This window comes from Chlorocebus sabaeus, chromosome 26 (assembly GCF_047675955.1).
Source record: "Chlorocebus sabaeus isolate Y175 chromosome 26, mChlSab1.0.hap1, whole genome shotgun sequence".
NCBI classification, from domain to species: Eukaryota; Metazoa; Chordata; class Mammalia; order Primates; family Cercopithecidae; genus Chlorocebus; species Chlorocebus sabaeus.
The window spans coordinates 12438363-12465883 of NC_132929.1; the positions used below are offsets into that span (position 1 = coordinate 12438363).

At 40.6% G+C, this 27521-nt stretch overlaps 1 protein-coding gene and 2 pseudogenes across 3 annotated transcripts in view; all 3 read left to right on the top strand.

Annotated features, from left to right (window-relative positions):
* Window positions 1-7162, top strand: part of LOC103245877 (uncharacterized) — a 35067-nt pseudogene extending 27905 nt beyond the window's left edge.
* CDIN1 (CDAN1 interacting nuclease 1) overlaps window positions 1-27521 on the top strand; it is a 227003-nt gene that overhangs the window by 28159 nt on the left and 171323 nt on the right. The window lies entirely within an intron of this gene.
* On the top strand, window positions 7769-13743 carry LOC103245878 (la-related protein 4 pseudogene; annotated as a pseudogene).

Below are 27521 nucleotides of genomic sequence, written 5' to 3' on the forward strand. Positions count from 1 at the left end.
CAACCACTATGCCTGGCCTATTTTTTAAAACTATTTTTACAGATGGGGTTCTCCCTTTGTTATCCAGCTGGTCATGAACTCCCGTTCTCAAGGGATCCTCCTACCTTGGCCTCCCAAAGTGTTGGGATTCTAGGCGTGAGCCACTGCACCTGGCCTATTATATCTTGATCATATCATCTACATTGACAATTTGATAGGAGTGATGTTAGTAAAGTGCTAAAAATAAAAAGTTGAGCAAACCATTAAAAATATTATTTTAAAAAATAACTATAATTGTAAAGAATCAGGGATCTATCAACTTAAAATGAAAAAACTTAAAGGGCCAGGTGTGGTGACTCACACCTGTAATCCCAGCACTTTAAAGGGGAGACCGAGACAGGAGGATCACGTGAAGCCAGGAGTTTGAGAAAAAACTTAAATTCAGTTCTATTGCTTTTACAAAGTGATTAACCAGATATGATTTATGAAATGTATTTCTTTAGCTGAATGCTGGGAAGAGACCATCACCTTTCCTGGGCCAGAAGATACAGGCCTGGGGATCCAGACCAGGTAGGAGATCTGGCTTCCAAAGCCAGTTTTGCTGCAGTGCTAAGAGCATGGCCCTCGGCAAGTTACTTACTGTCTTGGAGCTCCAGTGTGTCCATGTGGATAGAAAGAGCTCCTGTTTTTCACACAGGATGTGTTAAGCTTTTAAGAAGGATGTAGTGCCAGGATAATGCCCTGCCAATCTGGAGGCTGGTGTTTTTGTAAAGCTGTGAAAGGAAACTTTCTACAGTCTGAGAGAGAAAAGATGAGAGCTTCTCCCTTGTGCAGCTCTCTATGTGACCACATGCTTTCGGTCTCTGACATATCAAAGTAGGGCATATACCTTAGAGCTCCTCTGGCTGAATATTATTTCAGGGGTCTCAAAGATTGGCTATCTTGCTAAAGTAGTTTATCAGCAAAATATGAGAAATGGTTCACAAACTACAATATGGGAAATATTTAATCAGTAAGTAGGTATTTGCATTAAAAACAAAACAGATGACAACTGCATCAAAGCACAGGGATAATTTCATGTTGAAATGATATTCGACTAAAGCAAGGGGCATGTAGGAAGTCACTTCGAATTGTGGTGTTGTAGAGAAGTACCTAATTGCTTGTTCTTCTTGTCACTTTGCTGCTTTTAAGTGACTTAAGCAACGTAGATTCTTAAATTGTGCCTTTATAAATCTTTTCAGTTGTGTAATGTGAAAATTATTAATGTATGATTATCTAGACGTAGTTGTGTAGTGTATCATTTTCTTTGGATAGTTAATGAGATGTTGCCTTTTGTGCCATTTATCTTGAGAAAAAAAGAATAGCTTTCTTTCACATCCACTTCTTTAGCCACACTTTATCTTTGATTTGGATGGGTTTATATATAACTGTGTGTGAGTGTGTATGTGGGTGTCTATTTTTGTTTGCTTTATGTGTAATGATGATAAGAATATATGAATCTAGTTGTCAGCTAGATTCTATTTGTATAAACAAAGGTGGGTAGCTGCCCTCTGCAATGGCTACTCCCTTAAGAAAATTAAGTGTCCACGGAATTGGTGACCTGTTTTTAAGAGAACCTGTAACATCTTTCTAAATGAAAAATCATTCCAGCAATATTTACTATTGGCAATTTTCTTCTGTCTGCTTTTAGAACTTATTGGCCAACCAGGTCAGACATTATTAAAGTTCAAGGGGTCCAGGGGGAAGAGTAATGGTTTTGTGGTACTATGAATTTGAAATCTTGCCATTTTCAGGTGTTATAGCATCTGTTCTCACATGCCACTAAAAATGTATAGAAGTTTTAGACCAAATTCAGGGTCAAAGTTACAAGAGTGATGATGCTTCTGACTCATTCTCTTAGCGTTATATTACCCAAATTATCTGCATACCATGCTGTAGTAACATCCTTTTTGACAAGTTATTTGAAAGAACTTATTATAACAAGGCTTTTTGCGGGGAGGATTTAGCACTTCTTGGCAATTTGTTTAGGTACAGTTGGAGAATCTGTTCTGACTGAACTGGTTAGCTATTGACAATACTCAGATAGACAGTAGGGAGTCCTTTAGTTCTGAGAATAACTGTGTTTTCTACTTACCAGAAGCAATGTCTTTTGAATATAAAACTCTTGGGGACACTGAGTCCTGTACCACATACGCTTTTGAGAGTCCACTCTCCAGCACATGGAAGTTGTTAACAGACAGGTGCTTGATAAATATTTGTTGAAATACTGAGTAAGTGAACTAACCACCTATTTGGAGAGGCTTCTAAATGTGTAGCTGTTTAATGTACATTGGTGAGTTGAATGAAATGAAGAGAGACTGAGAAGGAAACTTATACAAAATTATCATGTGTTGGTTGAGTGAGTCTAGGTATACCCGCATCTCTATGGAAATGGAATGTCCATACCTCATAATATCAGCTGCGTTCAAAATTTTCTTAGTATTATCATTATATTGAAAGAGAATAGGAGAAAGAACATTTGTGTTTTGGGAATCAAATACTTTATTCCTAAAGTTGGCAAATAGTTTACTAAACGGAATTGATTGTGTCTTGAACTGAAAACATCAGCAAGGCATTTGCCTTTTATTATGAATATCAAGTTGTTTTTTTGGTGGTATCCCTAGCCCTACACTCTGTTGCTCACCAATGGTGTTTGTGAAATGAAGTTCATAATTGTTAGAGATAACTCCTAACGGAATAACATATAATAGGAGTTTAAACTGGCTTAAATTTATTGAATAAGTGAAGTGAATCAAGACAACTTTTAGCCATGGTACATTATTCAGAGTTATATAGCAGCTTCATTTATGATTGTTGAGTTCACTTGGATAGAGTGCTGTTCCCATGATAGAAAATGTAGTTTTCCCCAGGTGTCTGTTTTCTCGTTCTTCTTGTGTGATAGAATCCTCCAGTTTTGACCAGAACATGACTTCTAAGAACAGAGGTGTCCTTGTGTCTCTCATGGCCATGGGACTGAATTCTGGCTATTGCAGAGTAAGCGTAAGTTTTATGTGGCAGCTTTGTTTTATGTGGAGCCTTCCTTAAGAGACAGCCCTTGTCTCTCTTCTTCAAGATCCTTTCTCAGTCTTGCTGTCTGGAATGCACATGCCACAGTCTTAACCGTGGGCTGATAGAATGGTGAGCTGAAACGAGCCTGGGTCCCAAGGACTTCCTGGAGCAAAATTGCTATGGTGGAAGAGACAGATCTTACTGGGAAAGAGAAACATTTCTGTACTGTATAGTCCATAGTTAATTTGGGATTGTATTTTCTCTCCCTTGTAACCGATCCTCACCCCATCTATGTAGAGGTAGACAGGCTGAGTTTTATCAGATTGGATTTCTAGGAAATAAGATCAGAGTGAGGCTGTGTGAAACCAAGTTTCTCACCATATTCAGAGCCATTTTAAAGTGTGTGCCTTACTGATTGCTGCTGAGTCATGTAACCTTTCAGTAAGCTTGGCATGTTATGATACTGAGTGTCTTTCCTTCCCTGGTTCTGGATTTGGGCTGACTATGTCAGGACTTGTACATGGCTTTTACAGATTTCCTGCAGTGACTGGTCTGCATTATCTTCCTGGATGTTGTAAAGATAGAGAGTTGGGTTAGGGAGAGGTTACTGATTATATAATCAACAGGTCACAGTGCTCTTTTTAGGCATCGTTATTTTTAGTCTGGACACGAACATCTTTTCCCTGAGAAAACGTTTCCATGAATCTCACTATTTGTTGATATCTCTTAAAAAGGTAACAGTTGGTTGCTTGAAGTTTGTGATATTGTAGCCATTTTATCAAAATGAAAGCAGAGGCCAAAACATACTAGGTTTTTGTTCTGTATTTGATATAGCCAAAATTTCTAAGACTTAAAAATCAATTAGTAGCACACATTCTCTTATTCTTCTTGCGAAGCTTAAAATCACTAATTATTAGGCACCACAGTGTTTGGAAGCAAAACATCTCCTTTAGTAATGGCATCTCTGTTATGTGTTCACATGTTGTCTCAATTCACGTTCATTCGCTGTGTCTGTGAGTTGCAATGTTTTTACATTTTCCCTTAAAATGGATGTGTGTGTTTGGTACGCGGGTGTTAGGGAATGGGAGGAGGAGGGTCATTCTTCATTAAGTCATCACTTGAAAGGCTAATATGTGCAAGTCACTATGCTAACTATTGATGATGTAAAGTTAAAAAGATACGAAGATTGAAAAAAAAGTGATTCCCTGTCTTAAATAACTCAGTTTTGGAGAGGCGGCTGCAATGCCGAGAAGAGGAGGCAGGAACCGGAGCGCGAGCAGTAGCTGGGTGGGCACCATGGCTGGGATCACCACCATCGAGGCGGTGAAGCGCCAGATCCAGGTTCTGCAGCAGCAGTCAGATGACGCAGAGGAGCAAGCTGAGCGCCTCCGGTGAGAAGTTGAGGGAGAAAGGCCGGCCCGGGAACAGGCTGAGGCTGGGGTGGTCTCCTCGAACAGTAGGATCCAGCTGGTTGAAGAGGAGCTGGACCATGTTCAGGAGCGCCTGGCCACTGCCCTGCAAAAGCTGGAAGAAGCAGAAAAAGCGGCTGATGAGGGTGAGAGGGGTATGAAGGTTATTGAAAACCGGGCCTTAAAAGATGAAGAAAAGATGGAACTCCAGGAAATCCAACTCAAAGAAGCTAAGCACCTGGCAGAAGAGGCAGGTAGGAAGTACAAAGAGGTGGCCCGTAAGTTGGTGACATTGAAGGAGACTTGGAACGCACAGAGGAATGAGCTGGGCTGGCGGAGTCCTGTTGCCGAGAGATGGATGAGCAGATCAGACTGATGGTCTAGAACCTGCAGTGTCTGAGTGCTGCTGAAGAAAAGCACTCTCAAAAAGAAGACAAATATGAAGAAGAGATCAAGATTCTTGCTGATAAACTCAAGAAGAGACCTGTGCTGAGTTTGCTGAGAGATTGGTAGCCAAGCTGGAATAGACAATTGATGACTCGGAAGATAAACTGAAAATGTACCAGAGGAGCACCACTGTAGACAAAGGATGCTGGACCAGACTCTGCTTGACTTGAATGAGATGTAGAACGCCCCAGTCCCACCCTGCTGCTGCTCCTCCCTCTGACCCTGACTCCACCTGAGGCCAGCCTGCCCCAATCTGCCCTTTAAATGAGGGCTGATCTTTCATCGGAAGGCTGCTTTCTCCTTCCACCACCCACTCCTCCCCTGTGTCTTTTTCGCCAAACTGTCTCTGCCTCTTCCCGGAGATTCCAGCTGGTCTAGAGGCTGTGCACCTTTGGAAGCAACATTTAAGGGAAAGTGAGCACAGTGCATAATGTCTTTAAAAAGCATGTTGTGATATACACATTCTGTAAATACCTTTTTTGTTGTTTTGTAGCAACCATTTATAAAACATTCCAAATAATTCCACAGCCCTGAAGCAGCAATCGAATCCCTTTCTCACTTTGGAAAGGTGACTTCTCACCTTAATGCATATTCCCCTCTCCATAGGGGAGAGGAAAAGGTATAGGCCTGCCTTACTGAGAGCCAAACAGAGCCCAGGGAGACCCCACTGTGGGAAACCTCATTACTCTCTACAAAGTACTAGCCAAACCAGAAAGGTGATTCCAGGAGGAGTTAGCCAAACAACAACAACAACAAATGTGCTGTTCAGGTTTTGAGCTTTAAGGTATCTTTACATAATGTTATTTCTATTTTTTAATTTTTTTTCACTAGAAGTCACCAAATTAAGATGGTAAGACCTCTGAGACAACATTTTTGTCCCATCTCTACCCCCTCCCAACTGCTTACAGAATGGATCATGTCCCCCTTACGTTGAGGTGACCATTTAAATGCTTTCCTGCCTTGTCGAAAGCAAGAAGAGTGTGTTTGCCACTGATTTAGCCATGTGAAACTCATCTCATTACCCTTTTCTGGGTTCGAAGCTGCTGTCTCTATCTCTAGAAGTGCCATCTCATTGTGCTTTGTATCAGTCAGTGCTGGAGAAATCTTGAATAGCTTATGTACAACACTTTTTCAATTTTATATTATTGTGAAACTTTGCTGCTTTGGGTTTGTGGCACCCTGGCCACCCCATCTGGCTGTGACAGCCTCTGCAGTCTGTGGACTGGCAGTTTGCAGATCTTTTTGTTTTTTTAAAGTTTCTTTCCCTACCCAGTCCCCATTTCCCGGTAAGGTTTCTAGGAGGTCTGTTAGGTGTACATCCTGCAGCTTATTGGCTTAAAATGTACTCTCCTTTCATGTGGTCTCCTTGGGGCTGATTGGGAGAAAGACAAATCAGTAGCGCAACTGTGTTTGATACTGAATATTGGCAAGTGTCTTTTTGAAATAAAGAACCAGTCCCTCCAAAAACAAAATAATAATAATAATAAAAAGAACTCAGTTTAATGGAAAAGCAAATGAAGAAAAGAATACTTCAATTAAAATTCATCTGCACAATGAAGTGTGGTCCAAAACATAATGACAGTTCAACATGAGACTTATTTATGGGCTCATTAAATCCAGAAGTCTGAAGGGTTTCATGAACTCCTAGCCCAAAGCAATTCTACTGAGAGTCCCTGAAACAGCAGTGCGAGTCCCCACAACAGCCGGTGAAAGATTCGTCTACCTACATTTGTGAATGCTGAAAATTTAGTCTTTTAAAAACACAGCCCTTCTCAATTTCTTCTTTTGTGTTTTGGTTTGAAGCTACATGTTGTTTCCTTTGGTTTTCTTCTTGGGGCATTATGTAATTGTCAGAATTCTGGTACCAATCAAGTTTGCTGTAGTCATTTTGGAAATTCCCAGGTATCCTCCTTCATATTTTTATTCTAAAAACAATTCTGAAGAACATTTGCCTTCACAGTGTTTCAATTCAGTCTAACATTGGACCAGCGGGAGAATATAAGAGCATTGATGGGGGAAAATGGATGTGTGTGCAGAAAAACGTAAGCAACATGATATAGCCTCTTCCTTCTTCTCATTCTCTGGAATTCATGTCTCATCTGTTGACCACCAGGCTGAGGCACATCACACACATGGTGGACAGGTGAACTGGGGGAGCTGGGTCTCCGGGATTTGGAAGTGCCACATTAAGTTTGTAGAGGCTCTATCCTTTAAGAACTGGATGCTTCTGTGTATGTTTTGGTAATTTTTTTCTAAGCCTACATTTTCTTTTTTCTTTTTCTTTTTCTTTTTTTTTTTTTGAGACAGAGTTTCGCTTTTGCTGCCCAGGCTGGAGTGCAATGGCGCAATCTCAGCTCACTGCAACCTCTGCCTCCCGGGTTCAAGCAATTCCCCTGCCTCAGCCTCCCAAGTAGCTGGGATTACAAGCATGAGCCACCACGCCTGGCTAATTTTGTATTTTTAGTAGAGACAGAGTTTCTCCATGTTGGCCAGGCTGGTCTCGAACTCCTCACCTCAGGTGATCCACCCACCTCGGCCTCCCAAAGTGCTGGGATAAGCCTACATTTTCTAGTCTGCCTAGAGTGATATCAGCCTTGTGCAAATTCCAGTATTGTTCCAAGAATATAATGTAAGGCGGGGCGCCTTGGCTCACACCTATAATCCTAGCATTTTGGGAGGCTGAGTGGGCAGATCACAAGGTCAGGAGTTCAAGACCAGTCTGACCAATATGGTGAAACCCTGTCTCTACTAAAAATACAAAAATTAGCCGGCTGTGGTGGCGCATGCCTGTAATCCCAGCTATTCAGGAGGCTGAGGCAGGAGAATCGCTTGAACCTGGGAGGCAGAGGTTGCAGTGAGCCAAGATCGTGCTACTGCGCTTCAGCTTGGGTGACAGAGCAAGACTTTGTCTCAAAAAAAAAAAAAAAAAAAAAAAAAGAATATAATGCAAATGAGGTTGTTAAAGTATTACACCTTTTAATATTTCAGAACGAAGACTTATTTAAAACATTTATTCTGTTGGGGCACAGGCCTGTGAGCCAGTTAGAGTTGCAGTGGTGGGAACAATTGGGCTGAACAGAGGACGACATGTTGCTTTTTGTGGAGCAGGTAGCATCTAAAGGAACTGGTTTAAGTCCTAATGCCAAACTGTGACAAGAAATTGCTCCTGGGAGTGCTGATGCCACCCCAGTAACTCATGGAACTGAAAGCTCTTGACATGAAACAGCAGCCACCTTGGGTGCTCATCCTGAGGTTAACGCAGAGCTCTCAGAAGATATATGTAAAGAACATGAAGTAATGTGTTCTTCGTCTTGTGAAACCACAAGAAATACTACAGGCATTGAAGAATCAACCGATGAGATGATTTTAGGACCAGAAGATCTGAGTTACAAAATATATGATGTTTCCGGAGAAAACAATTCAGCAATTTCTACAGAAGACCGAAAAGAATGTCTAAAGAAACAATTAGAATTCTGTTTTTCACAAGAAAATTTGTCAAAGGATCTTTACTTGATATCTCAAATGGATAGTGATCAGTTCATCCCAATTTGGACAATTGTTAACCTGGAAGAAATAAAAAAGTCGACTACAGACCCTGATGTAATTATTGAAGTGTTAAGATCTTCTTCCATGGTACAAGTTGATGAGAAGGGTGAGAAAGTGAGACCAAGTCATAAGCATTGTATTGTGATTCTTAGAGGGATTCCTGAAACAACACCAATAGAGGAAGTGAAAGCTTTGTTCAAATTGAAAACTGCTCCAAAGTGATAAGCTGTGAATTTGCACACAGTAGCAGCTGGTATATCACTTTCCAGTCAGACACAGATACACAACAGGCTTTTAAATCCTTAAAAGAAGAAGTTAAAACATTTCAGGGCAAGCCAATTATGGCAAGGATAAAAGCCATCAACATTTTTTGCTAAGAATGGTCACTGATGAATGGATTCTAGTATCTACAGCCAGCCCATTCAAACTCAAGCACAGTATGCCTCCCCAGTCTTTAGGCAGCCTGTATATAATCCTCACCAACAGTACTTGGTTTATAGCATGGTTCCTCAGTTTTGGTCTCCAAATCCTACACCTTACTTTGAAACACCACTGGCCCCCTTTCCCAATGGTAGTTTTGTGAATGGCTTTAATTCACCAGGATCTTATAAAACAAATGCTGCTGCTATGAAAATGGGTTGACCATTCCAAAAAAAATCTTGTGAAGCCTCATTTTAGGTCATCCAGTAGTTCAGAACACTCAACAGAGGACTCTGTATCGTTGGGGAATGGACAATTGAAGATCTAGTTCAAGAAATTTTTCACCTGAACAGCATAACCCTACAGTAACTGGGGATTAGGTGCAAACTTAACTTCAAAAGGAGACTTCAACTTTGCAGATGGAACAGAATGGGGACTATGGTAGGGGCAGAACTCTTTTTAGAGGTCGAAGACGACGGCAAGATGACAGGATCTCAAGACCTCATCCTTCAACAGTTGAATCAAAGGCTCCAATACCAAAGTTTGACTTACTAGCTTCAAATTTTCCACCTTTACCTGGAAGTTCATCAAGCATCCCAGGTAAACTCATTTAGGAGAATAGGATGTCTGATGTTGTTAAAGGCGTCTACAAAGCAAAGGATAATGAAGAATTGAGAGTTGGTTGTCCAGTGCCTGCAGATGAGCAGACAGAATGCACTTCTGCCCAGCAACTCAATATGAGTACCAGTTCTTTATGTGCAGCTGAGCTTACTGCATTAAGCACAACTCAGCAAAAAAAGGATCTAATAAAGGATTCCTCTGTTCAGAAGGATTGTCCCAACCAGACGACTATACCAGTTTCTCCTCCAAGTACTACAAAGCCATTGAGGGCAAGTACTGCTTCACCATGCAATAGTAACATAAATGCAGCTACAGCTGTGGCTCTACAGGAACCCCGAAAGTTAGGTTATGCTGAAGTTTGCCAGAAGCCCCCTAAAGAGCCATCTTCAGTTCTTGTGTAGCCACTATGGGAACTTTGCTCCGATGTAGTGTCTCCCACCAAAAACGAAGACAGTGAAGCTCCTAAGAAGTCCCTTGAGAAACCACATGAGAAATTAGAAGCAAGGGCTAGTAAGGATTATTCTGGCTTCTGAGGCAATACCATTCCCAGGGGAGCAGATGGAAAAATCAGGGAACAGAGATGCCAGTTTAGTCATAGGGCTATACCTCAGGGAGTGACACGACATAATGGCAAAGAAATATGTGCCACCCAGATCACCAAAGTAAAAAACAACAAAACTATTCAAAAACTTCTTTCTCTTCCCATTAAACTTGAGCTGTGGCTATACTGAACAGTTTTGGAGGGGAGAGGGTAGCCAGAAAGGAAACAGGAGAAAGTACGTCCTTAAATCATTGTGGATTTTGGAGTTGTGAGTGATAGGATCCCAAAATTCATCTCAGATGTTATTTTTAAATACTGGATGATTTCTATCTGTCTATCTGTCTGTCTGTCTATCCATCCATCCATCCACACATATAAAGTATATTTTTTCCATTTTTGTTTTTGGTTTTAATTTGCAGAGATTTGCTGCCAGGAATCAATTTTGATGGTTCAGTTTTAGCTTGGAGGAAAAAAAATACATTATACATCCTTCAGTATAGGAGATGAGGGAGTGAGAGAAAATATTTTTTGAAGAAGCATTTCTGTAAAATTAGAAATTACTTTTTAAAATCTATTTAAAGTTTGGCTTGGAGAATGCCATCTCTGACTATATGATCTTACATTGCAAAGCAGATTAGTGGCTGGGGAGCCTGTTGTGGGTGTGAGTGTGTACAAGAGCGATTGAAGCAAAATGTGTTGTCATGTTAGTAAACTGACTTGAAAACTGAATATAAAACTTGAGTAGATTTTTTTTTCTAGTTTGAAATTTAGTCTGTCTTTTTGACCTTACTAATATTTCATTCAACAAGTTGTAACACTGTTATTTTACTTGAAGATGTGACTACTAATCAGTTTGATGCTCAAGGAAAGAATGGGGGCTCTTCAAAAAATTGAAAATTTCATCTTGAATGTCAGCGTGTAGGTGAAATATATTTCAGAGGCTTAAACTTCCCTGTGAGTCCCCCCGCTAAAATGGGAAACCAATTTTTTTCTTACTCCATATGTTACTCTCTGTTGACTGCCCACCCCCAAAAGCAAAATAACCAACTACTTACTGAATTGTGTGTTTGTCATTGTTTTGACCAGTGTAGTCAAGTCATATAAATTGTTCTAAATTTCAGAATTGAACGTTGAAGTATTTACTCTTCTCTTCACACATTTAGAATTTTAGATCCCAAGATGGTAGGGCGACTGACCCTACAGTAATTTATTTGTTGTCAGTGTTAAAGATGAAACATTGTAACTGACTCTTAAGTGTTAAATAGTGTAGAAGTAAAATACGATTATTATTATTTTAAAGGCTTAATTTTGGGGGGGACTTATTTCTGTTTACAGTGTATTTATCACCTTTCTTCCCTCCTCTTCTCCCCCCACACCCAAAAAGTACAGTCTGGAATTCACTGAAACAGAACCAGCAAGTCATGAGATTTTTTAGTAAAATTGAGAAAGATGGTTGAAGAAAATTAATGCATAATTTCTCAGTGAAAAAGTTGTAGCTCTCTTATACTAAACACACAAGTTTACATGCTGTTATTTAGAAAATGGCTAAAATATTAAAAGCCGTATTGCGTTAATCTGCTTTAGGTCATACCATGTTCAGAGTTCTGTGTAAGGTGGGTTTTATTTTTCTTTTAAGGGATAGTTTGTAATAGTAAGAACTGTCCCATATGTTAGATCACATGTATACAAATCGAAACTGTAAATTGTGAACACTGGAAAGCACCATTGTGACATAGAGTAAACATCTTAGTAATATATTAAAGTGAATGTAAATGGTGGTTAAAATTACATTACTGTGAAATTTACCTTCCAACTCTAAGTTAAGCTTTGGAGATACGTATTAGCGATGAACTGTTAAGAGCTTTGAAAACGCTGCACATGTCTGTACAAGCCAGAATTACTATTTCTTTGACTTATTATTAGCGTGGCAGTTGCTTTTGATTTGGTTGTTTTATGACATGGTATACTACATTTACTCAGTTTGAAACTATTCATTTCTACACACTATTTTTTTAAAAAATCACCTACTAGGTGAAACATACAATAAAATTACCTGTGCTGAAATCTGGGGGAAGTTTAGGTCCTTTAAAAAAATGTATTAATCATTGACTATATCTATGATAAAAGTGCTTATTTTGGTTTACTAAGATAATGCAGTTGGTGGAAATGATAAACATTTTAAGTGTTAACATCCTTGAATGCATTGAATTTCAGAGAATAAACATTTTGTAAAAATAAAAAACAAATTATTCTGTTGGCCTCACTTTTAGATGGACAAATTCCTTGGTGCTAGCCATTCAAAATTGTGTGAAGGGCAGTATCTGACATAATTACAATATTTAGGGAAAGCTTTTGTTGTTTGACCTGACAACAAGTTCAGGCGTTTTTTTTTTTTCCCTCCCCTCCAAGGGCTTTTAATAGAATTGCTTTGGTCTAAGAATTCATGATAGACTAAATGAAATCCTTCAGTCTGCTGGATTTAGTGAGACCATAAATTAGCCTCATGGTGCATGTTCTTTCTTTTCCCTGTTTCATTTGACACAATTCATTGAAATGATGACTACCTATAAGTGGTTAGAATTTTCTGTGTGGAAAACTTGAAGAGAAAAACTTTTCAAAGTAAAGTGTTTGTTTCTTTCATCATGGTGTCATCTGCTTTTGATCTTTTCCATTGTGCTTATGCTTAAAACTAGATTTCAATATATGTTCCCTAATGGTAAAAGTTTATATGCAAAATAGGTTTTCTGGCATTTTTTTACTGTCACATATAGAGTGAAGCTAGTGGTGACCCAGTTTTTCTCATGGGTGAGGAAGGGGTGCGGACAGTTGGACCTGCCTGTAGACCTCCCTCTCTGCTCTTTAACTGACATAGAAGTGGTAGGAAGGAAACCCAAGCAGGTGTCTCATTGGCATGCCGGTGTGGAGTAGAGAGAGGCAGTGTTCATAGCAGCTGGGGGACCTCTGTCGTGGGGAGCAGGGCCCGGCAGCTCAGGTTGGCCTTGGGGACAGGTTCCTGGCGTGAGCAAATTCTTGAGTAACTTTAATTCTAGCTAGATTTCTAAAGACAAGATCTTCATACACAGAAAAGCTGGGGAGCAGATTGTATTTCACCTCAGGGGCCTGTGGTTATAGACTTACGGAAACATGAGGAGCCAGGGTAACAGCAAATGGGACTTATCCATGGGTGCCAGAGGATTTGGCCAGTGCTACTCACATTCTTCCCACCTGTGGTTAGGGCTGCTCTGGAAGTCATGGGCAGACCCCGGGGTGAGGTCAAGTAGCTCTAGCCGGAACCAGGCAGAGCCGGGCCTCTTAGTAAGGGGCAGGGAGCACTTCCCCAAGTGGGTCGTGTCTTGAATCATGTTGGTGCTTGTATCAGGGGAGGCAGCCTTTCCGGCTTCCTCCGGTCTGGGGAGGCCATTTTGATGGGGAGAAGAGAATTGAAGCTTCTTATATGAAATTCAGCCATTTCTAAGTGTTGAGACACACAATTGCATGGAGCTGCCATGTGCAGGGCACACATTCAAATTTCGAAAGAATCTAATATAATCTAATGCAATATAAGCTGTGGTTCTATAAAATTTTGCATTTGTTTTTAGGGCTTTTGCAGCTATTGGGGGCTTTCACAGGATGCGAATTTTGTGTTTTTTGGTTGGGTTGTGTTATTTTGGGAACATACATGAAACTCAGTCACATTTTTAGGATATTGTATATGTGCCAAGGGAAATGTATATTTTTCCGCCTGAATTTTTTTTTTTTTTTTTTTTTTTTTTTTTGAGACGGAGTCTTGCTCTGTCGCCCAGGCTGGAGCGCAGTGGCGCAATCTCGGCTCACTGCAAGCTCCGCCTCCTGGGTTCACGCCATTCTCCTACCTCAGCCTCCCGAGTAGCCAGGACTACAGGCGCCGCCACCTTGCCCGGCTAATATTTGTACTTTTAGTAGAGACGGGGTTTCACCGTGTTAGCCAGGATGGTCTCGATCTCCTGACCTGGTGATCTGTCCGCCTTGGCCTCCCAGAGTGCTGGGATTACAGGCATGAGCCACCGCGCCTAGCCTTCTGCCTGAATTTTTATTTCTTATCTAAATAACATTAAAACCAGAAAAAAAAGATGAAGAAATCACCCATAAACCCAAATCCATACTTTTTTTTTGTTTCTTTTAACAATTGTGCCTTCTCTTTTAGATCTTGAGCATATTCTCACTTGAGACTGTAATTATAAACATACTATCAATAAAACTTTATATATTTTTTACTTTATTTACAGCCAGTAGTTGCATGTTAACTTTATCAAGTGATGAACTTGTATCTGCCAAGTTGAACTTCAGTAGTGAATGGTGGATTTTAGGGTAAAAATGGCTTTCTGTGCAGGCTCCATTCTTTTGGCAAGTGTTGCAGTGGGGGTAACCAGTTGTTGAATGCCACGAGGCAGACAGCCCAGTACCCTGGACAGGGTCCTGGAAGTTGCTGTAGGGCTTGAGGGGAGCACTCCTATGGTGTGGTTGGAACGTTGTTATTTGTTATAAGGCCTCTGAACTCGACTTTCTGGTCCTGTGGTAAGTTCCACAAGCTGTCTAAAACCTTTAGTAAATTTTATTTTTTGTTGAAACTAAATTGAGTAGATTAAGTTGTTTGCAACTAAGCATCTTGTGAAACATTGGCATACTGGTTCTTGAAAGTAATTTGTTTTATCATTGGGAGGCAGTGATTAAGAACCTAGAGTCTAAGGCCAAACTGCCGATATTCACATCCTGACTGTGTTAATTTGGAGAAGATACTTCACTTTTCTCCCTTAGTTTCTTAAGAAAACAGTACTATTATTATAGTGATGATAATTAAATGAAACAGTAGCTGGTAGCTAATAAGTGTTCCCCCAGTGTTACCATCTTCATTATCATGATCATCATGACAGTAGGTATTTATTGAGCACCTACTCTTTATTAGAGTTCAACAAAATGAGGAAAAGTTACAAATAGAATATTCTAGCAAAATTTAGTATATAGCAAAGCCTAATTGTACTGTGCAGAGTCTTAATGACAGCTCCATCTCTGCTCATCCTCTGGTTTCTCTTAAGACACATAGAGAAGTAGGCAAGGCATTTATAGCCATCTAACATTGGATTTATTGCAATGAATAACATTAAGTGCTGAGAATAACTGACAAAAGGATTTGATTGTCAATCAAGAATAAAAGGCTTGTGGTAAGATTTAAAATTTTGTGTTTAATAAGAGAAGACCTTAATGCATTGTAAGGCGTTCCATTTGTTGTTTTAACACAGCATTTATTATTAAAGTGGTTGGTTGTAGAATAATTATAGTCATGATGATGATGATGTTTTTGGAGAAGATTGAAAATCTATAGTTTTTTCAAACCAATAAAGTAAGGAGAACATGTCATCTACTGAGGGTTCAGATAATTTGCTTGACCTCATAAGAGTACTACTGAGATTATTTAGGGGAACTACATATTCAGGAAGGTGAAGGTACTTTTATGCAAATTTTTGCATTTCCTTGTGAAATTTTTAAAAGTATAAGCTTGGTAATTGGGGGTTGGGATGGGAGTAAGAAGCAGAAGACGGAAAAAGTATGAGATTATTAATGCTATTATTTTAATATAACTGAGAATTTATTTGGGAAGAAAGTAGTAAAGATGGTAGTTATACCTACAATTTTTATAAATTATAAGAATTACAAAGTGAAAGTGGCCAATCATTAATACGGGTTTTATATGAGGTTTCTGTGACCTATTAAATTAAGAAAGATTAGTGGGGTAGAACATATTTTTGTGTAGAAAAAGAATAAGGAAATATTTAAATGGTTTTAAAAAGTATTCCAGGCTGGGTGCAGTGGCTCATGCCTGTAATCCCAGCACTTTGGAAGGCTGAGGCAGTCGAATCACAAGGTCAGGAGATCAAGACCATCCTGGCTAACATGGTGAAACCCTGTCTCTACTAAAAATACAAAAAAAAAAAAATTAGCCAGGTGTGGTGGTGGGCACCTATAGTCCCAGCTACTTGGGAGGCTAAGGCCAGGAGAATGGCATGAACCCAGGAGGCAGAGCTTGCAGTGAACCCAGAAGGCACCACTGCAAACAGCACTCCAGCCTGGATAACAGAGCGAGACTCCATCTCAAAAAAAAAGGGTATTCTAAACTTTTTTACTCTGCGAAAAGGTTGGAAAGTAACTGTGCTCATTAGACATACACTAGTAGCATTACGGTCACGGAATTAAATTTAACCTCTAGATGTTCATTCACTTATGATTGCATAGAGTTAGTAGGATGTCTTAGGTATTCTAGCAGGATTTCATACATCAAAGAATTCTCTGATAAGAGAGATTCATTCATGGCATTTTCTGTATAAGCAAAACCAGAAAATATTTGAAATTTAGAGGAAAAAATTGGACACCTTGGAGTAAAATTAGATTGCTTCATAAAACCCAACATATATAGCTAACCTGATGCAGCCACAAACTTGGTTTTCTGTGGAAGTTTTTAGAACTTGCTTTTCAAGAAACAGTCACAGAGTTGAACTTGGGCGAGGCTGGCCCAGTCCTGAATCTTGAAGAATGAGTTAGCTAGGTGGGAATACTGTCTTAATCATCAACTCTCAGTGTGGCCTATTATGTGAGGATCCCCAGTGCCTTAGTGTGCTCAGGCTGCCACAGCAAATACCATAGATTGGATAGCTTAAACAACAGAAATTTGTTTTCATACAAGTTCTGGAGGCTGGAAGTTTGAGATTAGCGTACTACCATGATCAGGATCTGGTGAGGGCCCTCTTCCTGGCTTACAGGCAGCCACCTACTTGCTGTGTCCTAACCTAGCCTTTCTCAGTATGTCCAAGGGGATCTCTTCTCTCTCTCTCTCTCTCGACAGAGACTTGCTGTGTTGCCCAGGCTGGAGTGCAGTGGCTATTCACAGGTCATAGGCATGATCCCTCTACTGAGCAGTAAGGAGGTTTTTACTTACTTCCTCTCTGACCTAGGCCCATTCATACCTCCCTAGGCAACCTAGTGGTCCCCCACTACCAGAAGGTCACCATATTGATGCCAAACTTAGTATGGACACCTGATCTGCATAGTATACTATATCCCAGAACTCTCGGATTCCAGCAATCCTCCCTCCTCAGCTTCCTTAGTAGCTGGGACTACAAGAATGAGCCACTGTGTCTGGCTCTTTCTCTTCTTTAATGCCACTTATTCCATCACGAGGGCCCTACCTTCATGACCTCATCTAACCCTAATTACCTCTGAAATCCTCACCTATGAATACCATCACACGGGGGGCTAGAGGTTCAACATACACATTTTAAGGGGACATAAACATTTAGTTTATAGTGCCTATTAATCCTTCAAGGTGATTAGAGGATCACTAGACAGGTGTCCTATCTATGAGTTGACTCTTATTTCATTCTCTTGTTGAAATGTTGTCATTTTCTTAATTTTTGTATTTAATTACTGGGTTATTTCATTACCTTTTATTTCAGATTTAAGCATTTTTATCATATTACAATTTGTAAATTTATTCAAGATGAACCCTACAAAAAATAGTTTTTATGTTCTTAGAGATTATATATTTTGTATTGGGTACATTTTTCTCTGTTATTGTCATCAGGATATATTTAAATATATATTAAAATTAAAATAGATATGTATGTTAAAATTGCATTGTTAAATATTATGTGATATATATATTTTTAAATTTTTGTTTATTTTAAGCCTCTGTTCACTTTATTCAAATCATTTTTTTTTTTCTCTGCAAAACTAGCTAGAAATGATGAGGAATCAGAGAAGGCCTTATATATTAATTTCTTAAGTAGATTCTTAAAATTCAAAGTAAGGATCTGTAAGAGAAGTACAGGCTGTGGACCTTGTTCCACAAACAAAGCCACAAAGGGAGTCCTATAAATTAAGGAGCATAGCAAATTCATTTCTTAAAAAAAAAAAATAGTTCTTGAGGGGAAGAATATGAAATAACTAAGTTTCAAAAGCCAGATGAGTTCCACACTCATTGCTTTCCTCCCTAGGGTATCCAAAGATAGAGTTTCAAGGTACATTTTCAATGATTCAGTTTTGCAAACATATGCAAATATATTCCTTATTAGCCGTCCTGTTTTGGCGACTAATAGCAAGCAATATGCTTGGATAAGGGGTCCAACTTAAATGCAGTTTCTTCTCTTCTGGGCAGCAAAGCCATTTGCAGAAATCTGGAAATCATGAGCTTCCTAAGTGGGAGGAGATACTATTCTGTTTCACCTGAAAATATCCTTTCAGATTGACTGGTGTTTTATAGTCCCTTACTTGGTGTGTGTTACAGATGACGATGGGGGTCAGGGTTGCTATAGTGGAAGTGGGGGGTCGGTGCGGGTGTTTGCATAGGGGTCGTGGCTAAGCTGAGCCAGCATGGGACAATCTGGGCCATGTCTGGCACCATGTCCCCAGAGATGTGGTGAGTCCACTTGGAGAGCACTTCCAGGTTCACAGGCTTGACCTTGTCCGTGGACCACTGGATCGTAAACAGGGAGATGCCACCCCACTTGCCAGTGAGGTCTTGATGGTGGAGGACAGTGTTGCTCCAGGTGACGCCGAGATGGTCCAGGATGAGTTTGAGGGAGCTCCTAGACTGCAACATCAGCTGCTTGTAGTACACGAGTAGGCACTTGTCCTTGCCCACCTCCATGCACTGGGCGTACATCACCTTTATGAGCTTGTTCCACTTGGTGAGGCAGTTGCCATAGCTGCTGAGGTAGAAGCCTATGTAGTGACTTTGCAATAATGACCTTGCATGTGATCAAGGAGTGCATGGAGACGTGGCTGCCCTGAGCCATAAGCAGGAACTTGGAGTTGGAGAACAGGTGCAACAGGTAGACCAAGGATTCAAGGACTTGAGTCTGAAGTGGTCCTTGTTGCAGAGCACACGGGCTGGCTCCCTTTGCTTAGAGATCTTCACCTCCAGGATGAAGGCCTGCATGGCAATGTCCAGCACCTTGTCAGTCATGCTCGCTTTGTCCAGCTGTAGTTTCTTGTGGCCAGACTTGGACCAGGCCTGGTACATGGCCAGCACACAAGGGATGATGTGCGTTTCCTTGCTGCAGTGCACCTCAAGGTGGGCATCCAGCCCAGTGAGCATCAGCATGGTGCATCTGCAGAGCATACTGCCCGTGAAGATGAGTGGCATGGCCTTGCTGTAGTGGTACTCCATGTGGTCCATCAGATCCACAGGGTCCACTCGGGGCCCCACCTGCCAGCACTGACTGGCACATTAGTATCTGCTGCCCCAGCTGGACCACCATCACCAGGGCCAGGGCACAGCCAGCCCGACCTGGCAGGCCCAACCTGGGGACTCACTTCAGGGACTGTACCGAGAGGTCAGTGGGTGGCCCACCAGGTTCACATCATGCAGAGACTCAGGGAGGTGGTCTGATGTGCCCAGCGACTCCTGGCTCAGCAGCTGCCCCTGATGGAGAAGTGAGAGGCTTGTAATTTTTTTTTTTTTTTTTTTGATACCAGGTCAGCATGGGTTTATGGAACACTGGCTACGGTAAATGTGTGACACGTTGTAAATATTTTTTTTTCCAATTTTGATTAAATTTATTATTGATTTACATGCAGTTAAATTCCCTCCTTTTCTCTACAGTTCTGCAAGTTTTGACAAACACATGGAGTTGTATAGCCACTACCACAGTCAAGATGTTGAACACATCTATCATCCCCTAAAAATTCCATTAGCCCTTTTGTGGTCAGTTTGTCCTCCCTGCCCTGGTGCCTAAGAATCACGTATCTGCCTTCTGTCGCTCTATTTTTCCTTTTCCAGAATGCCATAGAAATGGAATCATGTGGTAGATAGCCTTTTGAGTTTGGCATCTTTTACTTAGTAGATCACATTTGTGATTTCTCCATGCTGTTGCTTGCATTATTGCAGAGTAGTATTCCACTATATGGATGTATCACAGTTTGTTCATCCATTATTGAAGGTTGTTTGTGTTCTTTCCAATATAGATGAGGCTGCTATAAAAATTTGTGTGTAGGGCTTTGTGTGGTAAACTTCTAGAAGTGCCTCAGGATAGATCATCCCCATAATCTAACTCAAACCTAATTTAGGTAAGATTTGGGGGTTTGAGTTGATGCTTATTTAGATGACATTTCGAACCTGAGTTGATTCTGTAATGAGTTGGGACTTTGGGGGATCCTGGGATGGGGCAAATATATTTGGCATGTGGGTCAGATATGAATCTTTGAGGCCAGAGGGTGGATGGTGGTGGCCGAAAAATAAGTCCCTTAAAGATATTAGGTCCTGGGGGTCGGAAGCAAGATGGCCGAATAGGAACAGCTGTAGCCTCCAGCTCCCAGTGCCAGCGACAGAGAAGACGGGTGATTTCTGCATTTTCAACTGAGGTCCCGGGTTCATCTCACTGGGGAGTGCCAGAAAGTCGGTGCTGGTAGCTGATGCAGCCCGACCAGCTAGAGCTGAGGCAGCGCGAGGCATCGCCTCACCTGGGAAGCGCAAGGGGGAAGGGAATCCCTTTTCCTAGCCAAGGGAAACTGAGACACACAACACCTGGAAAATCAGGTAACTCCCACCCTAATACTGCACTTTACCAAGGGTCTTAGCAAACAGCACACCAGGAGATTATATCCCACACCTGGCCCGGAGGGTCCCATGCCCACGGAGCCTCCCTCATTGCTAGCACAGCAGTCTGAGATCTAACTGCAAGGCCGCAGCGAGGCTGGGGGAGGGGCGCCCGCCATTGCTGAGGCTTAAGTAGGTAAACAAAGCCTCCGGGAAGCTCGAACTGGGTGGAGCGCACCACAGCTCAAGGAGGCCTACCTGTCTCTGTAGACTCTCCCTCTGGGTGGACTCTGACAGCTGTCTGACAGCTTTGAAGAGAGCAGTGGATCTCCCAGCACGGAGGTTGAGATCTGAGAACGGACAGACTGCCTGCTGAAGTGGGTCCCTGACCCCTAAGTAGCCTAACTGGGAGACATCTCCCACTAGGTGCAGACCGACACCTCACACCTCTCACGGCGGGGTACACCCCTGAGACGAAGCTTCCAGAGCAAGAATCAGACAGCAGCACTTGCTGTTCAGCAATATTCTATCTTCTTCAGCCTCTGCTGCTGATACCCAGGCAAACAGGGTCTGGAGTGGACCTCAGGCAATCTCCAACAGACCTACAGCTGAGGGTCCTGACTGTTAGAAGGAAAACTAACAAACAGAAAGGACATCCACCCCAAAACCCCATCAGTATGTCACCAGCATCAAAGACCAAAGGCAGATAAAACCACAAAGATGGGGAAAAAGCAGTACAGAAAAGCTGGAAATTCAAAAAATCAGAGTGCATCTCCCCCTCCAAAGGAATGCAGCTCATCGCCAGCAACAGATCAAAGCTGGACAGAGAATGACTGATGAGTTGAGAGGGGAAGGCTTCATTCGATCAAACTTCTCAGAGCTAAAAGAGGAACTACGTACCCAAATCAAAGAAACTAAAAATCTTGAAAAAAGAAAGGAATAATGGATAACTAGAATAATCAATGCAGAGAAGGACATAAATGAACTGAGAGAGATAAAAACCATGACATGAGAAATACGTGACAAATGCACAAGCTTCAGTAACCGACTCGATCAACTGGAAGAAAGAGTATCAATGATTGAAGATCAAATGAATGAAATGAAGCGAGAAGAGAAGTCTAGAGAAAAAAAAGGAAAAAGAAATGAACAAGACCTCCAAGAAATACGGAATTATGTGAAAAGACCAAATCTATGTCAGATTGATGTGCCTGAAAGTGAGGAGAAAATGGAACCAAGTTGGAAAACACTCTTTAGGATATCATCCAGGAGAACTTCCCCAACCTAGTAAGGCAGGCCAACATTCAAATTCAGGAAATACAAAGAACACCACAAAGATACTCCTCGAGAAGAGCAACTCCAAGACACGTAATTGTCAGATTCACCAAAGTTGAAATGAAGGAAAAAATGTTAAGGGCAGCCAGAGAGAAAGGTCGGGTTACCCACAAAGGGAAGCCCATCAGACTAACAGCAGATCTCTCGGCAGAAACTCTCCAAGCCAGAAGAGAGTGGGGGCCAATATTCAACATTCTTAAAAGAATTTTCAACCCAGAATTTCATATCCAGCCAAACTAAGTTTTATCAGTGAAGGAGAAATAAAATCCTTTACAGATAAGCAAATGCTTAGAGATTTTGTCACCACCAGGCCTGCCCTACAAGAGATCCTGAAGAAAGCACTAAATATGGAAAGGAACAACCAGTACCAGCCATTGCAAAAAACATGCCAAAATGTAAAGACCATCGATACTAGGAGGAAACTACATCAACTAACGAGCAAAATAACCAGCTAATATCACTATGACAGGATCAAGTTCACACATAACAATATTAACCTTAAATGTAAATGGACTAAATAGTCCGATTAAAAGACACAGACTGGCAAATTGGATAAAGAGTCAAGACCCGTCAGTTTGCTGTATTTAGGAAACACATGTCACATGCAGAGACACACATAGGCTCAAAATAAAGGGATGGAGGAAGATCTACCAAGCAAATGGAGAACAAAAAAAAGCAGGGGTTGCAATCCTAGTCTCTGATAAAACAGATTTTGTTGTCTTAGTCCGTTTTTGCTGCTAGAAAGGAATACCGAAAGCTGGGTATGTTATAAATAAAAAAGTTTTACTTGGTTCACAGTTCTACAAGCTATACAAGAAGCAGGGTGCTGGCTTCTACTTCTGGTGAGGGTTTCAGGACGCTTCTACTCATGGCAGAAGGCAAAGGGGAGCTGATATGTGCAGAGACCATTTAGTGAGAGAGGAGGAGGAGGAGGGGAGAGAGAGGAAAGAAGGGAGGTGCCAGGCTCTTTTTAACAACCAGCTCTTTAGAGAACCAACAGAGCGAGAACTCAGTAATATGAGGACTCACCCAGCCACTTATGAGAGATCTGCCTCCATGACTCATACATCTCTCATTAGGCCCCACCTTTAACACTGGGAATGAACCTTCAACACGAGATTTGGAGGAAGTCAAGCAAACCAAACTATAGCAGATGCCTACCAGAAATTTGCAAAAGAAAACTAGCATTTCGAAGGACTGAACAATGGTCCTATATCAGGTGAAATGACACATACCCTGGAAAAACAATCACTTTTAATGTTGTGAGGTCACACTTAAAATTTTGTATTTATAATGGAAAAAATGGAAGTCATAGAGGAAAAGAAGTTCATCATTTTGATCTTCTATTTTTTGAGAACGGCTTTATGGAGATATTTGTGTACCATAAATTTCACTCCTTAAAAACATACAATTCAGTGGTTTTTTAGTATATTCATGAAGCTGTACAACCATCACCACTGCCTAATGTCAGAACATTTTCATCACCTCCAAAAGAAATCCTCACCTGGTAGTATTAATTATCAGTCACTCCCGATCTTTCCCCCTCCTTGTCCCTGACAACTACTAATCTGCTTTCTACTTCTATTGATTTTCCTATTCTAGACATTTCATACAAATAGAATCATACAAGATGTGGCCTTTGTGACTGGATGTTTCCATTCATATATTTTACAGATTTATCTGAGTCATGCATATATCAGTACTTCATTTCTTCTTATTGCTGGATAATAGTCCATTGAATGGGTATATCACATTTTATTTATCCATTCATCAACTGATGGATATTTGGGTTGTTTCTACTTTTTGGCTATTATGTATAATGTTGCTATGACTTTGTGTATAGACTTTTGTTTAGAAACATGTTTTTAGTTCTCTTGGGTATATACCTATGAGAAGAATTACTGGGTCATATGATAACTGTGTTTTTTAATTTATCTATTTATGTATATTTATTATACATATTATTTGAGACAGGGTCTTGCTCTGTTGCCCAGGCTGGAGTGCAGTGGCACAGTTCTAGCTCACTGCAGCCCTGAACTCCTGGACTCAAGTGATCTCCCCACCTCAGCCTCCCAAGTAGCTGGGACTACAAGCACGCACCACCACGCCCAGCTAGCTTTTAAAGGAATTTTTTGTAGAGATGGAGTCTAACTATGTTGCCTAGACTGGTCTGGAACTCCTCAGCTCAAGTGATTCTCCCGCCTCGGCCTCCCAGAATGTTGTGATTACAGGTGTGAGCCACCATGCCTAACCATGACTTTGTATTTAATATATTGAGAAACAAACTGTTTTCCAAAGTGGCTACACCATTTTGTAATCCCACCAGAAATATATGAGGGCTCCAGTTTCTCTAGATCTTTGCAGCCTCAAAACTGCAGTCTCTAGGACATTCCGCTCGCTAGTCTCCCACCCCTCTGAAGCACAGAGAGGAGCTTTCTCTGAAGTTCTCTCATCTGACTAAGGGATGTTCCTCCAGAAGGAATGTGATTGTCAGGAATACCTTCCCTGAAATCTACACGAACCACAGAAGATTACTCATGTCACAGAAGAGGAGACTGACAGGTCTCCATGCCCAGGATACCACACCCAGACAGACTTTACACCTGTTCTTCTGAGGGCTGCACCTGAGAGACTTGATCTGCACAATAAGACGATCTCTGTTTATAGTACAGTTCCTCCCCTCGCCCTCCCATAGTTCAACCATCTGGCCTTTCTCTGCGTCTCACACTTTGTGGGATCTCCCATACATATACATGTTATAAGTGTGTACACCTTTTCTTCTGCTAATCGATTGTCAGTTTATTTTACAGACTGTAATTGTTGAATTTCCTGAGGGGAAGGAGAGGGTTCTCTCCTCTCTGCAGCATGTAGAGCAAAAGAGAAGACTGAAGAGACCGCATTTAAAAAGATGACTGATAAACATTTCTTACAAATCTGTTATTTATATAATGTGTTGAAGTTATTGTGATTATTTCAGAGAAAAATGGCCAGAAACGTGGTTTTGCAAGTGAAATTAAGTGTCACACAGGCCTCTTATTCTTTACCTGATTTATGTTATGACTTGTTCTAAAAAGTTAATACCTAAATTTAATTAGAAATGAAAGAAGTGTAGGTACTTAAGACTCTCGTTAAATCAGAACATTTAGAAATGGGTGAGACTTAGAGCAGAAAATAATCTTAAAGATCAATTTATCCAACTTCTCCTCAATTTTGTCCTTCTTTTCTTTTTGCCTCCCTAATTAATTTTTTAATGAAATATAGTACAAATATAAAAGAACAGAGAATGATAAATGAACCCTTTGAATATACATCTGTTTATATTTGCTTCAGGTGCTTTTTACTTTTACAGAAATGCTATTCCAATACTGTTCTACATTCCCATTCCGCTACTGATTTTTAGTTTTTTAATAAAATATTATAGGTATGGTTGAATGTACTTCTCCCTGATTTCTTTCCTCTTCTCTGCTACCTGAGGTAACTATTATCTTGAGTTTAGTGCTTATCAGTCTCATATATTTCTTTTACCACATCCATATATGTATTCACAAAAAAAAGGGCATTATATTTTGCTGTTTGATACTTTATATAAATGGTGTTAAATGTGAATGTAATTCTATAATGTACTTTTTTGGGTAAACACTACATTTTTTGACATTTATCTATGCTGATACCCCATAGTGTAAGTTCCCTGCTTGTTATTGCTTTTCAGAATTTGTTAGCTATTCTTATGCATTCTTCTTGAATTTTAACATAAATTTATTATGTTCTACCCGAAGACTCTGTTGTGAATTTGGTAGCATTTTTATTAAAATTATAGATTAATATGTGGAGAACTGACAATTTTATTTATACTATCGTTCCACCCATGATACTTCTTTTTTTTTTGAGACAGAGTCTCACTTTGTCACCCAGACTGGATTGCAGTGGTAGGATCTTAGCTAACTGCAACCTCTGTCTCCCGGGTTCAAGCAATTCTGCCGCCTCCGTCTCCCGAGTAGCTGGGACTACAGGCATGTGCCATCATGCCCAGCTTATTTTTTCTATTTTTTGCAGAGACCACTGTGTTACCCAGGCTGGTCTCGAACTCCAGGCCTCAAGTGATCTGCTTGCCTCAGCCTCCCAAAGTGCTAGGATTACAGGTGTGAGCCACCACGCCCAGTCCACCCATGATACTTTCTTTATAAAAATGTCACAATTCTGTGTTTAGTCAGAAACTCTTTTATGCTCTTCAGTAATGTTTTATAACTTTCTTCAAAAGTTTTGGCTGGGTATGGTGGCTCACGCCTCTAATCCCAGCACTTTGGGAGGCCGAGGCAGGCGGATTACGAGGTCAGGAGATTGAGACCATCCTGGCCAACATGTGAAACCCCATCTCCACTAAAAATACAAAAAATTAGTCTGTTGTGTTGGTGCATGCCTGAAATCCCAGCTACTCGGGAGGCTGAGGCAGGAGAATCGCTTAAACCAGGGAGTCGGAGGTTGCAGTGAGTCTTGATCGCACCACTGCACCCCATCCTGGAGACACAGCAAGACTCCGTCTCAAAAAAAAAAAAAAAAGTTTTGTAGATTTTTTAAAAACACATTTCTAAATACTTTAAGGCTTTTGATTGTGAATGATAGCTATTTTTCTATTCCATTCTCTCATTGGATAGTAATGATTTATAAGAATTCTTATTTTTTATATTAATCTTGTCTCCAGTTACCTTTCTGAGATACTAGTTTTATACCTTGTTTGTAGATCTTCTTGCTGGTTTTATGGAGAAAGCCATCTCATCTGCAAATAAGGAGGGTTTGTTTGTTTTATTCCTTTTTGATGCTCATTTCTTTTCCTATTTTCTTTTGTTTGGTAGGATATGTAATTTGCTAAGACCTCCTACAGTAAAACCAGTTCCTTTCCCCTTTTTTCCTAAAGTCCAGTTAATGATACAAAGTTCTCACAAATTTTGATACATACCATCATTGCTCAATTTTATGCATTTTTGTTTTTTCCATCATGACTTCCTCTTTTATCTGTGAGTAACATAGGAATGCGTTTTTTAATTTATGACATTTTTTTGGAGGACTATGTTTTTAATTTTGAATTCTAATTTAATTACTATTTGATTAGATGCAGTCTAGTCAAGGCTTGAGCAGAACTTTTGACGGCTCCATAGGGCTAGAGGACAAAGTTTAGAGATGAGGGCCTGCCAAAAGTGAGAGCTCTTATAAATATCCCAAGCTTTGGGGGTGGGGAGCCTCTAACAGACTGTACCCTAGGAGTAACTGTGAACTGGAATGGAAAGATCTCCCCGTGACAGTTTCACATTTGTCTGATTGGCACCAAAAATTAATACCTGAAATTGACTAAGGTGATCCTAGATTCCTGGTACTCCCAGTATCAAGTCAGAATTCTCTCTGGAGAAAACATCATTTCAGCCTTTAAATTTTTTATGAGATAGTTTTTCAAATACAATTGACCTTTGAACAACATGGGTTTGAACTGCGTGGGTCCACTTATATGTGGATTTTTTTCAACTAAACTTAGATTGAAAATATGGTATTTACAAGATGTAAAACCGCATATATAGAGGACCAACTTTTTGTATAAGTGAGTCCTGCAGGGCTGACTTTG